The 17,385-nt window shown below is 37.3% G+C and overlaps 1 protein-coding gene across 1 annotated transcript in view; it reads left to right on the top strand.

Moving 5' to 3' along the window:
* The first annotated feature begins 339 nt into the window (after window positions 1-339).
* The window catches only part of trpc5a (transient receptor potential cation channel, subfamily C, member 5a), an 83,374-nt gene continuing 66,328 nt past the window's right edge, over window positions 340-17,385 (top strand). Inside the window, exon 1 of the mRNA XM_069193453.1 lies at window positions 340-1,095. The gene's annotated coding sequence lies outside the window, so the exon portion shown is untranslated. The remainder of the gene's footprint in view (window positions 1,096-17,385) is intronic.

Raw genomic sequence — 17,385 nt, 5'->3', positions numbered from 1 at the left:
CATTTACTGTACATTCTGTAAATTATTCAAAAATAGTTTTTGTTTTACAACAGGCTACGAAAAAATATTTACCTTGTTGAATTAATATTTCCTTTTCACACAACCTCACCTTTTATCTGTATGCTGTAGCAAATTTTAGATGTAAACTGGATCTTGCCTCTATTACTCCAGCAATTAAAATTCCATAGAGAATAAAAGTACTGTTTGCTTTGTTTAAGGAAATGATTCTTACATCACCCACATGAGAAATAAAAAAAAGCACAATAAAATGAGCTCTTAATGAGCACGTACAGTAGGTTAATTGGGGTGGAACCTTCAAGAACGATTGTCAGGAAGCAAGCAGGCAGACTCAAGCGCAAAACAGAGGTTTTAGGGACTGGAAAAAAAACACAAATTCCCAAATGACGAGGAGAGAAAAGAAGCATGTGGAGAAGAATGGGCTGCACGCTAGTGACTGAAGCCGAGAGCCCATTGTGGGGAAGGCAGGAGAGAGAGGCTGATCACTTGGAGGTGATGTCGCTACAGGGACTTACTGCTCCATCAAAAACCATGACAACTGCAACCAGTGCTCTGGACCTACACCAGGGCTCCTGAAAGGAAGCAGAATAAGCTGCTCTCAGGCATAGAAAGGGAAAGAAAAACACAGGAGGACTGGAAGCTTGGTGTTGTCTCTCTAGAATTCACCACAAAGCAGAGATTTGTCTGGCTTGAGAAGAAAGCCTTGTTCCCCTCTTTTTGCTTTTTAATATTTTGAAGCGGTCTTTGGGGCTTGGAGGGGAGAGGGGGAAGAAAAGTACAGATCTCTGAAGCATCAGGTCCTTTTTTGTTTTCTTGCAGGAGAGAAAAAAAAATGGTTTTGCCATCACCTTGGTTTTCACCAACAATCCAGAGTGGATGATAGTGTGTGTGCAGTATGTGCGAATGCTCCTTCAACATGGGGAAGAAATTTAACATCATCTTAAGGATCTGCAATGGCTTTGCCTTCTCTCACACAATGAGGATCTCTTGAGCTCCACTGAGGAACAACATCATTTGCATTCAAAGTGCAGTGGAAAAAAATATATATTTAAAGGATATAGAATGTAAAGCAATCAGGTAAGACCTTTCTGTCTTATCTGTCCAAACAAAATCTATCATGTGCTGTTCTTTCACCAGCACTGTATAGTGACAGTTAATATTCCATTTGGCTGCATGGATCTATAGCATGGTACTTAGCAGATTAATAATTCAGCTTTCACGTACAAAAAATGTTTTTTTTTAAATATTTACAGCAATTACGGTGAAGAATGTGACATTTGCAAAGAAAGGGCTACTAATCATTCAAACTATTAAATGTGACGTTACATAACTGTCTATACAGGAAATTATCAAGATGTTTTCTGTAAGCGCCATTTCTAAAGTTTCAATCATTTAACCCAACAGGTTTAAGTCTTCTGGCGGAGAAAAAATAACCGCTGTCATTTTTCTGATTTAAAAATACTGCGAACTACGTATACGACTGTTGTCATAGCACACAAACGGTGAGATACTGATTAGATTACCCTCAGGAGGCTGTACAGCACTTTGGCGTCGTTTGTCCTCCACAAAAGAACAAAAAATACAATAAAATATATTGATACTTCAAAGTATATGGCGTAGGGTTATAAATCCAATGACTTTAAACTGTATACAATTCACAGAAAAAAACAAATGGCTACGAAATATAAAATACACTCTACTGGTGCAACTAAAACAATGCATGTAAATTGTAACATATAAAAGCCACATCTGGTTTTAATTACATAATAGCGGATTGAGATTGTTTTTTCCTTGTGCATAAGTCGGAATAAATGTGTTATATTAAAAAGCAACTTCGTTAACTCAATAACAGGTTTCCAAACCGCGAGCACATTCTCTTCGGCCGTGCATTTTATTATTCTGGTGGTTGTATAATACGCTGGAAAGAGATGTTGCACTAGAAGATACGCCTGTTGAAGGTTAGAGTCTTCGCGTGTGTGCCTTTGTTTTCAGAACATCACTCCTGGTCTTTCGTCTTCCCACCTCTGCCCGAAGCTCTGTGCCACGCTGCTCTATGTAATGAAATACGATTAGGCACGGGTGAAATTCTGTATTCATTGCAGTGAACGCTACAGCTTTCCGCGGACGTTTTCTCAGTAATTACAAATGTCTTCTAAGGCATTAACTGGATTGTATGTTTCCGCACATGGTACTGTCATTGTAAGAGCTTGAAAACGCTTGGCTTCCATTCCATTTTAATTTTAGGTGCGTTGTGCGGAGAATGCTTTTTGTGTTCGTTTAGACCGATGAGACCAAAGCTTCCTTGGTATGGAAGTTCAATACATCAATCGCGCAAAGATTTAACTACAGTATATGCTGCATTGACACAGAGCTGTACAGATGTTGGGATAAAAAGAACACTTGACCACAAAACATTTATTGAAAATCGAATGCCACTGAAGGTATATACTATCGAAAATTGCGTAAACATTCGTTGTTCGGGACATTCCGGACTAAAATCGTGTTTCTTGCGCTTTAGTAGGATATACAGTACTGTTTTACAATATAGTAATGAGCGCCGGACAATAACACAGCAAGTTTGTCTGCAAGCTTATGGAAAAGTTTTTTTATTTATTGTTACTATTTTACTCATGTTGAATTGTTTCATTAACAATGACATTTGCATTTAGGTTTGGTTTTATTCCTTGACAAAATATTGTCACAAACAATTCTCTCTTTTTCTATCAGAACTATCCTTACCTGTATGTATCTCAACCGAAAGGTACAGTAGAATGAATTTGGTACGGGATTTATTTTTCATTAACTTCATTAGAAACTTACAGTAAAAGGACTGGGATTTTTTTTTCCAACAACCAAATTTTACTTACATTACTCACTTTTTGTTCGTTTTGTACACCGACTGTTCTACTTAGGTACAGTATATGTATTAGGTACAGATGGCATACATATTTTAAATGCATTTTAATTGAATTTTCCTTCAATACATTTTCTTTTTTTTTTAATAAAGACCTTCCAACATCTGTAATTGTTTTTTTAATTAATTTTAGCACAAGCTAAAATGCAGCTACTGTATATTACCAGTTCTAAAGTATGACTCTTCACATACTGTACTATGCATTTTAGTGCAGTAGAAAAATGGAGTTCAAAAGAGAAACTGACTTGAGAAACTTGACCTTGCCTGAAAACCCTTTAAGAGTATCATTAGGATGATACTATACAGAATAATTCAAACTAGAATTAAGAATATATTTCTACATATTTTTCCCTCTTCATAAATCATAAAAACGTATGTATCTGACTTATTTTGATTGTATATAATTTGGTTAGAAGTAAAAGAATTGTAAAATATTAAGGGAAAATAAGAACAGTCTAAATTTTCATGTGTGATGGATATCGGTAAATTTATATTATAAGAGAATTGTTGTGTCATGTCATCTGCATTTAAAATGATTTTATCTACAGTATTCTCAAAAATAAATTAAAAATTAAATGGGATGATAGTGTTTTGAACTGCAATCAGTTCTGAGACATCTAGTAAATACAAGGTTACACAATGCTGTATTATTTTGTTTTGGTTGATGTACAGTTGGAAGGACTTATACAGAATCATTTATGCTATTGGTCATAGAAAATATACATGTTCGTTCATCAATTGATGTAATGAAGGAACCTTTCAAATTAATTAATGAATTCACTCATTCATTCATGAAACTAAACTGAATCATATAAACATACTGTATGTTGAAAAAAATCTAACAAACCAACTAAAAAGCTGCCAAAGTCTTTGGTTGGAGGTGTTGCTCATATGCTATAAAGCTCATCGTATCTTATGTGTTCAACTGCAACTACCTACTGATAGCAGGGGAGAATACATTGTTCAAATGTTGGTTATTCTTGTTGGTATCAGTGTAAATACTGTGCCTTAATGTACTGGTATTGGGGAAAGTGAAACTCTCAATGAAAACTGTTCACCCTACAACTTAAATAAGTAAACAATTTAATAATTACGTTTTAAACAAATCTGTACTTTCCTCTCTCCTAATTTTTAGTAGCACAACTCCATGCTCTCCTAATTAGTTTAGATGTTCTAGGTTTAATGAAAACTTCAGAATCGTTTTTGGTGTAGCCTTTGGCAATGTTTGTAACTGTTCTTTGATAGTGGGAGGTAGCGAGCAGAACCACGCGTCCTACTCTTAAAAGTCAATGTACTGTACAAAGGTACAGAGATAGAAGTATTTTTAATAGTAGGCACCCTGAGGGCTCTGAGACATACACTGAGTCTCATTGTAACCTCTTTGTGACCCTTTCAGTGTTCCCTGAAGGCCTGAGCCTCCTTTAGTAATGTTCAAGCTGTATGCCACTGAACTGAGCTCCTTTTGGGGTCATTCTTATATACATTTACTACAGTATGTACGGTGTAATACAAAACAGACATGAAACTAGGAAAAGGATTAAATACGGAGAACAGTATTGATAAAGTCTTTCAGAGCAAACCTAAATACAATGTTTATATTGCATTCATGTAACGTACAGTAGGTTAACATAACAGAAATAATAACAACAATAATAAAGGATTCAGACATCTGTCCCTGGTTTCTGTTCTGTCAGTGCTGTTCTAAATAAGACCGCCTCCTCCTTTTGTTCCTGTATTACAGTGTGTGAGATATGGTACATTATGCCATTACTTAATTAGGCATGGCAGTGTTCGTAGCCTACTGCTTAATTTTGTATAGACATTATGCAATGTTTCATATTTCTGAAAGCTATTTACAGTACTTACTGTACGTCTGTACCTTTTAATGACACCTCTAGCACATCTTTCTTAAAATCGTGTCAAGAACTTATTCAGTTTTGCAAATGCCATAGCACATGGAAGGCTTGAAATCGTAAGGTGTTCTGTCCAGATTCTGCAGGGTTATAACATTCATCCAATGTCAATTATTGGTACCACATGTACTACATATTACCTTTGCAGGCATCACTGTTTTCTGTTTTTGTGCCCGCCGTTAAATCATTGCAGTTCACTTTTGCTGTTCTGTTTGATTAGTAGTCTGGAAATTCACTCCATCACCATGAAAAACAACAAATCAAGTGTTGAAGAGACTGAAGGATTCGCAAAGAATTGTACAATATTGTATTGTTGTCTGAGGTTAATAACTAATAGGTTATTGAGTGAAAAAAAAAACTTTCATAGTGAAGTCTTATGGTAACAGGTCTCTGCTGTTCTTCATTGGTGAGCCTTAAGACTGCACACCTCAGTTCAACTTTGATGTTTTTAGGAGATATTAAGTATAGTGTATAGTAGTATAGTATAGTATAGTGATAAATTAACCACTTCTGTCTAATAACACAGACCTGAAAATGCTAAAAACATGATCAAATTGACACTCCTTAGCTTTTAGCTGGGTTGGGCAGATCAGCAGGGTGATCTGAGTTTTAGCACCTCTAATCTTAATTATATAGTTGAAGAAGATTTATTTAGACAATTTGGAATTAAACATCAGGCATTCGTCAACTATGACCAAGACTTCCATGGTGGCAGTGTACAGATGTCTGAACCAGAGGATTGTGGGAGTATGGAAAAAGCTACCCATCCATGCTGTTGAAGCCAATACCCTGGCTCTGATCAGCTACTACTACAGTAGATGGGATATGTAGGCTGAGCAGCATCCTCTCGTTCATAAGTACTTTTATGTGCTTATGAATAGTGCTGGGCAGGGTGAGGATTAATCAGCCAGAGGCATGCTGTGATGTCAGTGAGAGATGTGCATCCCTTCCAATCACAGCCATCTCTCCTGTCAGGCGCAATGGAGGTTAACAACTGACAAATGGCTCTGCAGGTGGCAGTATAGGGGAAACATGTCTTTGTGCCTGTCTTATTCTCTGTAGATTGGTTACAAAAATTTAAAACAAATGGAAATTCCAGAATGTGGTTCATACATAATGAAAAAATAATTGACAGTTCCAAATTAAAAAAAAGAGTTGAATTAACTATAGGCTTTGATTTAGGGAGTTGCCCATCTCCAGCTGACAGTGCCCAGAAGCATAGTACTGTACAGTATATTCACTCTCTGTTGTTCACTGGTACCTTCAATGTTGTTCTTTACATTTACTGAATCTTTGGAATCCAGTCAAGGAAAGCCCCTGTCTTGTCATTATTTTGGTGAAAAACAAACAGCCAAGCAGCTAATCAGCACGAAAACATTTTTACGGTCATTAGCCCTGTTTACAAGATGAAATATCCTGGTTCTCAAAACATAAGGCATTGAGTTTTTTTTCAATTTTTGTATAACAGCTGTTGTGTAACGATAGTGATTCAGTCATCTCAGTCAGAGGTTCTCAACATATCTTCCATCCTTCCTTAGACTGCCTGAATTATTTATTTGACATTACTATTCAATTTCAGCTCTTGAGGAGAAAAAAATTAAAACAAAGCAGTTTAAAATATGTATGGCCCTGCATATCATTGTTATTCTAAGTCCAACAGACTGGTGTGTGCCTCTATTATTACAGTATACTTACTGTATATACAGTACATAGCTAAAATAATCAGACAATCTAAGAATACACACATTCTCTGTTTGGTTACTTGTATATTCATGATCCAAGGACATACATTATCAGTGTGCCTCTTGATTAATCCCAGGAAATGATCTTCCTCAATATTCAATCATAACTATAACTCTGTATTGTCCTGCTTATTATCTGGGATTCCAAATTAAAATATTTGATCTTAATGTTATAAGTGAAATATTGGTGTTTATTAATGTAAAGCTCCTGCAAGTTACATTTCAGTGAACCTAGGGTAGGGCTTTCCAACTCACTGAACCTTGTGTTTTCTTGTTTTTCTTAAAACACGCCAGATGTCAAGTTACTTAGTTTTAAATGTTAGAGTAGGACTTAGTGGTCTTAATAGCAATTTATTAGTTTTTTATTAGTGCTTTGAATAAGAAGTTTAAACCTCAGCTGTTTCTTAGAGGCATTAGGTATTTAAAGTTACTCACTAATTTAGTTGGGTTCTTGCTTTACAGGATATCTTTAGCACTTGTTTTTACTTCTCTAGTCCCTCTCTGCCCTGTCAGGATATTGGGGGGGTGTACATGGTATCCATTTCTTTTATAATGGCCTTTCCTAATATTGGAAATGTATCCCTACAGTATCTGCTTGGCCACAGGGTGGACTTAGCACGACTCTTCACATGTTTTAGGTATGATGCCTCTTCTTTTATGCCCACTGTTCTAGACAGAAACAGTCCTTGTTCTCATTCCAAGCACATGCTAAATGTTAACTTCACTCTCACCTTCCAAGAGCAGGAGAAACACCTCTGGCTGGATGGCTACGACTTCTCTGGGAGTCTCTACATTCAGTTCCCTGGCCGAATCTTTACAATAGTTATTGAGTATGGAGCTTTCTACTGCTTGGGATCATGGGGGCCATTTCAAACTTAAAACTCTGCTGAGCATTGTCATTTATATAAGACAAGTCTGTCAACATGTCCTTGCTTTAGCCCTGGATGTCTTCAGTGGGCCAACTATATATGCCCCGGCAGTACTATTGACAGGGGATGGTGGAGCTTCACCGAAGAGCTGTAAAGTAAGATGGTTTTCAGTGAGGCTATTTCCTCCTTGCAAAGAGGTTTGGAAGCACAATGTATAGAGAACTGATGGCCAGGTCCTGTCATTTACCAACTGATTAAGATGTATAAAATGGGTAACTTCTTGATTGTTCCATTAAACAATTAAAATGAGTTGTGAAACAAAACCAGAGGACTGTTCAGCCTTTAAGGACAGTATTTGCTCACTTCCGACATCATTATGAAATTAAAGATACAGCTGTAGTCACTGTAAAGTTCCGTGAATGATATACATGTACTGTACATTACTTTCTTATTTCACAATCAGGGTTTAGCCCGAGGTGGTGGTATTTATACTTTGTGGGTCTTTCATAATTTCAAAATAAAATAGGACGCATACAACATTTTAAATTAAATTTAAAGGACACAGAAATTAAGGTCATAGTACTTCTTCAGCCTCCTGCAAAGACCAATGTCATTGTTTTGCAATGAAACACCAGTTCTATTCAGGTACAGTGTGAATAAACCCAGCTCTGCTCTGGTTGTCTGTTGTGTTTAATTCAAGGTGCTCTTGTGGTGACGTGCCCACAACAGGAAAAGTTTTACCACAGCTGTGTAGGATCATAGATTTGAAACTTCACTTCTTTGTGCTTGCTGAAATGTTTTTCAGTAGCTTATATAACTGTTCCATTAATGTCTATACAACTTAAAGGGAGCAGGTAGGAAATATAAATTAAATATAAGCAATGCAGAGCTCTCTTTTCAGCTGACTGCCATGTCAATGTCATACCTGACAGTCTGTATTTGGCTGGGAGGGTAAAGAATTAAAATTGTTCCTCACTACTGGGCTTGCGCTGTGCTGTGTTCAACTGCATAAGCAAAAGAAAAGTGAATCCCGGGCGTACTTCAAAAACTGAATGACATTGCATCTTATTGTGTGATTTATTTCTGTTTTTTTCCCCAGAAATATATAGTCTGACACTTTGAGAAATCAGCACAACTTGCTTTCTAAAATTAGTAGCTTGAAATCTGATCTCATCAGATCTTGGAAAGTAAGAGTTCCTGTACGTAATCATTACTACAGTATGACGGGACAGCTCCAAATAAACTAGGCAGCTGCTGTTAGTGGTTCTTGTGTGCCAGTTGGTGGCTCTCTTTCCTCTAGCCCAGAATACCCAGATCAATGCCATTCAATCTGGTAAGCCCTTGGTCAGTATGTTGGTGTCCCAATTTCCAAGTCTGGGCATTTGATCACTATAATATATACAGTATAATTTAATATGATAATATGTACATGCAAGTAATACTGTATATACAGTATATAAACCGATTTCCATCAGGTTGTTTCCAGGTTTTGAGAAAATAACTCCAAACAGCACTTAAAACTGACATTTAATGGAGGAAGACTATTATACTGATTTTACTGAATTATATTTCAATTCATAAGTTGAATTCTTTGTACTTGTCACCATTAATGACACTTAAATTCACCTTCACCTTCGATTCACCTTCTGTGTACATTTGTTGAAATTCACTGCATTGTATGGAAACAAGAACGCCATTACAAGATTTTGATGCAATTCAGGCTTTTTTTGCGAGCTGTGGGCTCTGTTCACAGGTGCCATTCGTAAAATAGCCTGCAGCTCACAAGAAAGGCCATACTGTATAAACAGCATCTCCCTTCACTGTAAGAACAAGTGTACGTCTTTTCAGAGGACAACTGTTATCTTGTTTTTCAGCATACTGCAAAAGCCATTTTGTAAAGAAGACTTTGTCAGAGAAAGATTGCTGGAGGTATTTGTGTCAGTTGTGAGGGATGCCACTTTGACAGGGCCCATAGACTTTGTCAGTGAACAGAGTTTCATTGCTGGATATAAAACCCCTCTAGGAAAGTAACAAAAGAAAGAAGTTTACTCTAGGGACTTAACAGGCTGTGAGGGACCTGGAATATAATTCTATGAAGAAATATGGACTTGTGTCTTTCTGAAACCCAACTTTTTGGGGAAACAGTTTCATCTTTTTCGTGTATACAAGGTTCTCTCTGCTTGAGTTTCTGTGAGTGGAGTCATATCTCTTTCTTCACAGCCTTGACATATACAGTACTGGAGGTCACTAAGATTTTTAGACATGGTCTAAAGAAGAACAGGTGTAAATGTGGCTCTTCTAGCCAAATCCTAGTTTAATAGACAGTCATTCTAGTTGTTCTAACACACTGCAAGAGAATGGGTTTGAAAGATCCAGACATTAACTGTCCTAAGGAGCTAGATTTCCACATCTCTTCCATTTTGGATCTCAGTTTAAATTGGATATTTTTACAGTCTACAGCATGTTGCAAAGCTTCCACTGTTAAATTTCTATACAGATTCTTATTTTCACTATGTAACTGGCCCTATTCATACATTTCTGCTTGTCTGCTACTTTAAGTTAATCTGAAAAATCTGTCTCCAATGCTTTCTCCACACTAAAAATTTGTGGAGAACAGAGATACAATATGTTCTCAATGGATGCAGGGCACAATTTGGAATACAGGTCACTGTACATTAGGCAGTCTGCTAGAATACTATGTCTTCTGTGCTGTACTGTAGTTCATGCTTTAAAATGTATGCTGTGAATAAGAACATGCTTTCTAAACCCTTGTTTGCAATGTTTAGACTATTCACTGTATGGAAACATAATGGATTCAGTTTTAAACTAGACCCTGGATCCAAATGCCTTGATTTAGTTAAACCAGAACCACTCTTATATGACACATTAATTAATTTGACTGATTTAGTTACTTCCTTCTCCTTTCATTGGACCAGTAATCCAGGGCTTTTTTTATTCTTTCTTTCTCTGTTTGTATTTACACCCTGAAATTAACCCCAGCTGTTCCCCAAACTGCTTTCATATGATGGAATTCTGTGGAAACTATTATATATACTGTACAGTACACAAATTAAACTTCTTGAAATCTGTTTATTTCATTTTCTTTTCAAAAAATGCTCCAGTATATATCAAATAACACTGCTACTATAAGATATCTGCAGCAGCATTCTTCATTGCTGCTCTGTGTCAGCATACAGTACATGAATGTAGTGTATCTTATGCTAATTTTTATCCTCCTCAGTATCAGCAATACAGAAAAACAGCAGAACTCAACAACCTAAGTCAGTATCCACACCAATTATTAACAACTGAGCTTAGTTTTAAAACTAAACTACACAATAAACACTATTTATCAATTTATCTTAGACAATCTGAGACACACAGATCAGAGTGCACCCAAATATTTTCTTAAGAAGCCATTTGCAGTAACAGTTGAAAAAAGGTTATGTTTTACAAAGAAGCTGGTTCAGACTCATTTCAGTTTGAGTTTAATTTTCCACTCATTTATTTTGTCTGCTCCAGGCAATAGTACAATAATATATTGCTGGGCAAATTATTCTGTGCTTTAAGTATTTTTTTTAGAAATGTCTCCCACTAATTTAAATTTTGCTGCAGCTCAGAGGAATCACATTTTCTTTTCTCAGATTTTAGACTTTTAGTATAAACCTTAGATTTACAGTCTTGGTGATTTTTTGTAGAATAATTACTTACCTTTAAAGAACAGACCAGAAAACTAGAAGGGAGAAACCACATCCTTTCTCTTGTGGTTGTACAGTAGTTTTAACTGTGTCTTAAACGTTCTTTCAAAAATGTCCACTCTACATTGCATAAATCGTGAAGCCCCTGTCTTACATTCAAATTTAAAACAGTTTTCACAGGCTTGATATAGTCCTCAACAGCTTTATTTTACTTATTTTACCTAGAAAAGTATTGCTACAAACAGCTATGCAAATCAAAGTAAGATTATACAGTAGATAAAATATTTATGTATTGCCTTCTTAACTTGTATAGATACTAAGTGTAAAAGAGTAAAATGTGTCTTTTGCAAGATAAATGTTTCTCACATACCAATTAGTCTTTCAGAAGGAGGAGGCAAATATTTGAGGTGCTCCAAAGCCTTTCCTGTCATCCATTCATCCTTCCTACAATTTTCTAACCTCGTCATCCAATACAGGACCACAAGACCACCAGAACCTATACCAACAAACAACAACCACAGTGCAGGACACATTATTGGCAAGACATCAGGGCACACACACACAGCAGGGTCAATCTTCCCAGAAGTAAATTAACCTACCAAAATGTCTTTGGACAGTGGGTGGAAACCAGACCACCTGGAGGAAACCCACACAAACACAGAGAGAAGTCATAAACTCCAGGCAGATAGCACCTCAGGTTTGGAAGCCACCCCAGTGCTCCAGTGCTGCAAGGCAGCAATATTTACCACTGCACTACCATGCTACCCACATTCTTGTCATTCCAGTCCAAATGAAATGTGCGAAAGACAAAAAGTAACTGCAGGGCAGACAGAGGTAGAGGATGAAAACAGAACAAGCCACAGTCAGGGGAGTTGTACATTTTGTTTAAGCGTAAAAAATAAGGATCTGAAGCTTGAGCTTGAGGGACATACAGTTGTACATAAAAAACAAGCTCGGATTCCAAAGAACAATGGTTTAGCAACTAACAGTAACATTTTACAAATCAGCAGTGCCTGAAGGGCTGAATGTCTCTACAATGAGTTGGGGTTATCTAATACCTTTTGTTCTGAGTTCTAAATTGCTTAATTGAATTTGTGACTGAATTATTTAAATGATATTTTCCAGTTCATTTACAAAGGTCAGTTTAATCAGTCCTATGAATTAAAATTAGGATGGTAGATACTGCAGTTCTGAATTCCATTGCTCTGTGTCCTTTCCTTGCCTTGTGGATATGGCCTCTGTGGCTGTAGCAAAAACATCAGTTGGAGGTAACAAATACAGTGTGACTGAATGACCAGATAGACCTGCCTTCTCTACATTTAAAAGCCTCTTCTCGCCTGTGGGTCCTGTCAATGAATTTCAATGACACAATTGAGATGTATATGAAAAACATCTGTTAGGTCTTTCCTACTGAAAAACATGTTACTAATATTTGTTGTGACTACTAAAACATACATTAGACATTGATTACTTAGCTTGGCAATAAGTTATGACTAATTTTGCTACCCATTTGCTACATTACATTTGGTATCCATGATACAGTACAGTATGTTAAATATTAGGACTGTATATTATATTTTTGAAAAAGTCATACATGCTTTATACCATTCACCCAAGAATCATTATAAAAATCTGTTTTAACGTATATTTGGCTATTTTACAGTGGAAGGTTACAGCAATGGTTGATCAGTCCAGACCTCCACTCAATGTATTTTCTTGTATATTTCCCAGGATAAAAAATGTGGTCACAACTCCAGAATTCTAAACATACTGTATACAGAAAATGTCATGCCCTCTGTAGCCAGAGGGCCCTCCTTCTCTGTCCTGTCCCTAGTTTCTGGTCTGCTGTCCTTCCAGTCCCTCTCTTTCCCTTGGGCTATATATTTCCGGGTCTTGCACTCTGCCAGTGCTCAGCATTGACGTTCGGATGTCCTGAGACCCACCTAGCACCAGGTCGCTCCACGTCCGCTACCTGAGGGCATAGGTTTCTATACGGCATTCCTGAACTCTTTGCACTACTAGCCCGGGCCTTTTTCCCGTGTCGCTGCTACACATATGGGTCTTTTTCCGCTCTCCTGCTGCCCTCGGGTAGTCCCTTTGGACGTCCGTGACAGAAAACATACTGTATACATCCTTTAAATGATTCCATCACTAAGTCAGCATTTACTTTTTACAAGACATATAGCAAGGATGCTTTGGAACAAGCAGAAGTCAGTTCCATATTGACAAGTAATGTGACAGAATAAAGCATAAAGACCGTGGAGCCTTCTTCTGGCATGAGGGACAGAACAGAGATAAGGGAAACTGGTGTGATGGATAAAAGTAAAGAAAAAAGATGAGAGAATGGCTAGGAAGCAGATGAAAAGGGGGATAAAGAAATGGGAATCTGGAAATTAAATTCCAGGGGGAGGTGTACTGTAGAAGGCATGTATAATTCCAGTTGATTCCTCTGGAAATGACTACAGATTTAAAAAAAAAAGACCAAATGATCTTTGAGTGGTGTATGTTAAGGATGTGAGTCTAAGGATGATTTTGGCTTCTAAAGGCTTTTTAGAATAAGAGATTTTGAACCACTGTGAAAGGACACAGACAGAAAGATCTGTGTAAATCATTGTGAAGAGAGGTGAAGTGAGGGATTATCAACCAAGAGAGATCTCTGATCCTCATTGCTCTGACATGTTCTCTGAGATGAAAGGCCAGGCTTCTTCTTGTTTCACCAATATAAACTGAAATAGTCAATGCGATAGATGACTTGCAGATAGCCAGAGTTGCTATGGAAAAGTCTACATAGATTCAGTGGTATGAGATGATTACTGGTTCTGTTTGTTCTCCATGATTGCACAGATCATTTTGTGTGTCTGTGTAGAGTTTGCTTCATTCTGTTCAAACATACAGTACATTGTGTCCTTGTCCAAAATGTGTCAGTTATGGGAACACAGAAGGGTGCTCAAGGCTGTTTCCAGTGTATGAAATACCCTGGGAAGAAGGTCTCAGAAAGGAATGGGAGAACGTGTGCATATTTCCCTCTCTCTACTCTACAAGGGCCTTGGTAAAATAGTTTACATGTATAGTATGCGCTGACCTGCACTGTGACATCTTGCATCTCTAAAGAGTAGCTACTCTAAATTGTCCCCATGGGGTTTATCCCTATTAGAAAGGTGAAGAGACTCCTTCTTTCATTACCTCTCCATGAATGGAATGACTTTGGAGCTTCATTTTCTGAATCAGATCAGGTTATTTGACAAAACCAAACAACAACAAGCACAAGAAAACCATGAAAATATATAATGAAAGTAAGAAAACATTATAATTCCGGCAGAAGTAAAATCTGCTACATGGTCATTTAGTTCTTTCAGTGTGCAGCCTTTAAAATCTGTCCTAGACCAAAATATACACAGATGGGACACCTTATATTTCGCTATCCTATGACATCTTCAAAATGACAGGTATATGTCTACATTTTTTTATCATTTCAAAATGCCTTCCAGCACGCATGGTTTAGGAAAATGAATCAAATTAAATCAGCATGGAAAATCAAACAGATTAAAATATCCTTTAAAATACCATGCAACCATTCCTTGTAGAATGCTCACTAATCAATATTATCCGCAGGCACAATGTTCAAAAGTCACTACTAGAAAAAATAACAGAATGTGATTTTTATAATAAAAATATCAGAGCACAGGTTAACTCAAGGCAGGCATAGTGTTGCAGTTTATCTTCTTTTATCCTGACAAATACAAAAGTCTTCATCAGAGCACTGACCAAAATTATTGCAAGAGATGGACCAGGGATGCCCTACAGATGGTAGAGGAGGGAATCAGGCAAGAACCCAAACTTATCAAAGGCCTGATCTGTCCAAATAGATCAATACAAACAGGTACAGTATTCATATCCAGACAAGGTCAAAACTGGAAAACGTATCAGAAACTTTTATTTTCCGAATGAAGGACATTTGATCTCATTACTAGATTTCCAGAGGAATGCGTTTTACAGGTCCAATCATTCATTAGAAAATTGGTACTTCTGTACATTCAATGCAAAACAGCCATATGACATTTTATTGTAGGGTATGCAATAATAATCTTTCACAGTGTTTCAGAGTTCAAATTGAGTAATCTATTCCCAGGTTAATCACTTGTTGTCTATATTATTACATTCTCTATTCCAGGTTGTGCTGAAGCTCCAGTGCCTTGTTCTGTATCTTCTGAGCTATAGTAATTCACTGACACATATTTGTAACAGGGTTCCAGTCTTCAGGACTTGAGATGACAAATCACCCCTGACTGTAACATAACACAGAGAGTAGTTCTGACTGGTAGTTTGAATTGTGCTGTTTTATGGGTTCTATTGTGTCTGGTTTTGATTCATGTTAAAACTCTCACATTTTAACAAGAAAGCTAATGTTCTTGAGATAAGGTAATTTATTTGTGAATGATCCACTGACCGTTTATGAATTTCGAAGACGCACACATTTACCCCTTCCATATTTTAAGTAGTCTCAGTCAATGACTTTCAACATTTTTTTCGGTACATTTTTTAACCTTTTCTGACTGTGGGATTTGTATTTACTACATGTATTGCATTTTACAATATCCCACCAGTACGGTTGGTAAGATAATTATAATTGGGTAACTTTATCCAATTCAGGTTTGCAGTGGAGCCAGAGCCCGTCACAGCAAGCAACGGGTGCAAGGAGGGGTACACCCTGGATGAGATACCAGTCCATTGCAGGGCACACACAGATGCAAACACAGATGCAAACACGACCACACTCACACCAAGGCCAATTTTCACAGAAGACCTACTGTACAAGTATGGCCTGGAGGAAAACCATACAAGCTTCACACATATAGCACCCCAGGTGTAGAAATGAACCCAAAACCCCAATGTTCTGAGAGACAGCAATGCTAACCTATATGCCAGTGTGCCACACTGATAAAACAATGTGAGTAGTAAAATCTATCATATAATATAGGAGTAGACTCTCATTGTTTTACAGAGAGTAACCCTTTTTAAAAAACTGAGGCTATGAGATGTTAGAAAGGTTTTCTCTGGGAAGAGGTCTTATCCTTGACGAGGCTCTGCACACATTCCCTCCATTACAATAGACTTGGACTTTTGTTTGTTTCCAGCTGTTGGCTGTAATTACCAATCAATTACCATAGATCACGCTTCGCACTCATCTTGAAAAAGCCTCCTCTGTTTCACCTTTCCTCCCTCTGCACTGCACGTACAGTAAAGGCTGTTTACTAATGTGGTAACCATGCCAATTCCATCTCCCCCCAGGATACCAAACAGAGTGGCTGTATTTCATGATTATTAATGTTGTTCATTTTGCTTTGAGCTCCTAATGTCAGCGTACTAAAGCACGAGGATGTCTGAATCCATCACCTCTGAGAGATGTTGCTGAGATTAGGGAGCAGGACGGAGAGCTAAATAAGGCAAACATATGGAAAGGGGAAATCATTTGAATGAAATGTTCACCTTCAAGGGAATAGCACCAGCCACCTCAGCTGGAACTACCCACATTGATCAAAAGAACTTCATTAAAGGTGCATATTTTGTACTGAAGCATCTTTTGAGACATGAAGTTGCACATTGGAACATACATTATTGTGCTTTTTAGAATTGTTTGAGGACATTACTGTGCAAACATCTCCATTGAAACAGCATATTGTGAAGCTTTCAATCCATTCTGTTCTAAGGCTTTAGTGCAATATACAGTAATGACATTCTTCCCCTTTCAGAGGCTCCAGGAACACAATAATTTAAATTCTCATTAACATTCTTAACTACTTTGTGAGATTTTAATACTTGGTTTTTCTATCATATTTTAGTGTTTGCTTTAGGATGCTTTAAATATGAATCTTTAAGGTTGCTGCAGCAAAATGACGCACACAAAGTCATGCCCCAGACCGTAGCCATAGTAGTTGTTTTTGTTTTAACTCCTGACTACGACTTGTATACATCACAGAAAAAACAAAGACTTGAAGACAAGCTCCTCTGACTCACCCTCCAGAGAGACATCAATTAGAGAATTAGCCCCACTTGGAGGAGTAGTAAATCTTTCACTGACATTACTGACCAATCACAGGAGGCATTAGTTCATCAAAAACCAAAAGACCCATCCTGCACTGGTGGCACTCTGCTATTTGTGCACTGCTGCCAGCTAATGAGTGCTAGCCAGCTAATGATGTGACCTGGGTTAAAACCAGCAATATCTGGGCC

Source organism: Lepisosteus oculatus, chromosome 8 (assembly GCF_040954835.1).
Source record: "Lepisosteus oculatus isolate fLepOcu1 chromosome 8, fLepOcu1.hap2, whole genome shotgun sequence".
NCBI lineage: Eukaryota > Metazoa > Chordata > Actinopteri > Semionotiformes > Lepisosteidae > Lepisosteus > Lepisosteus oculatus.
The sequence above is the reverse complement of the archived record's forward strand: the minus strand, read 5'-3'. Positions and strand labels throughout refer to the sequence as shown.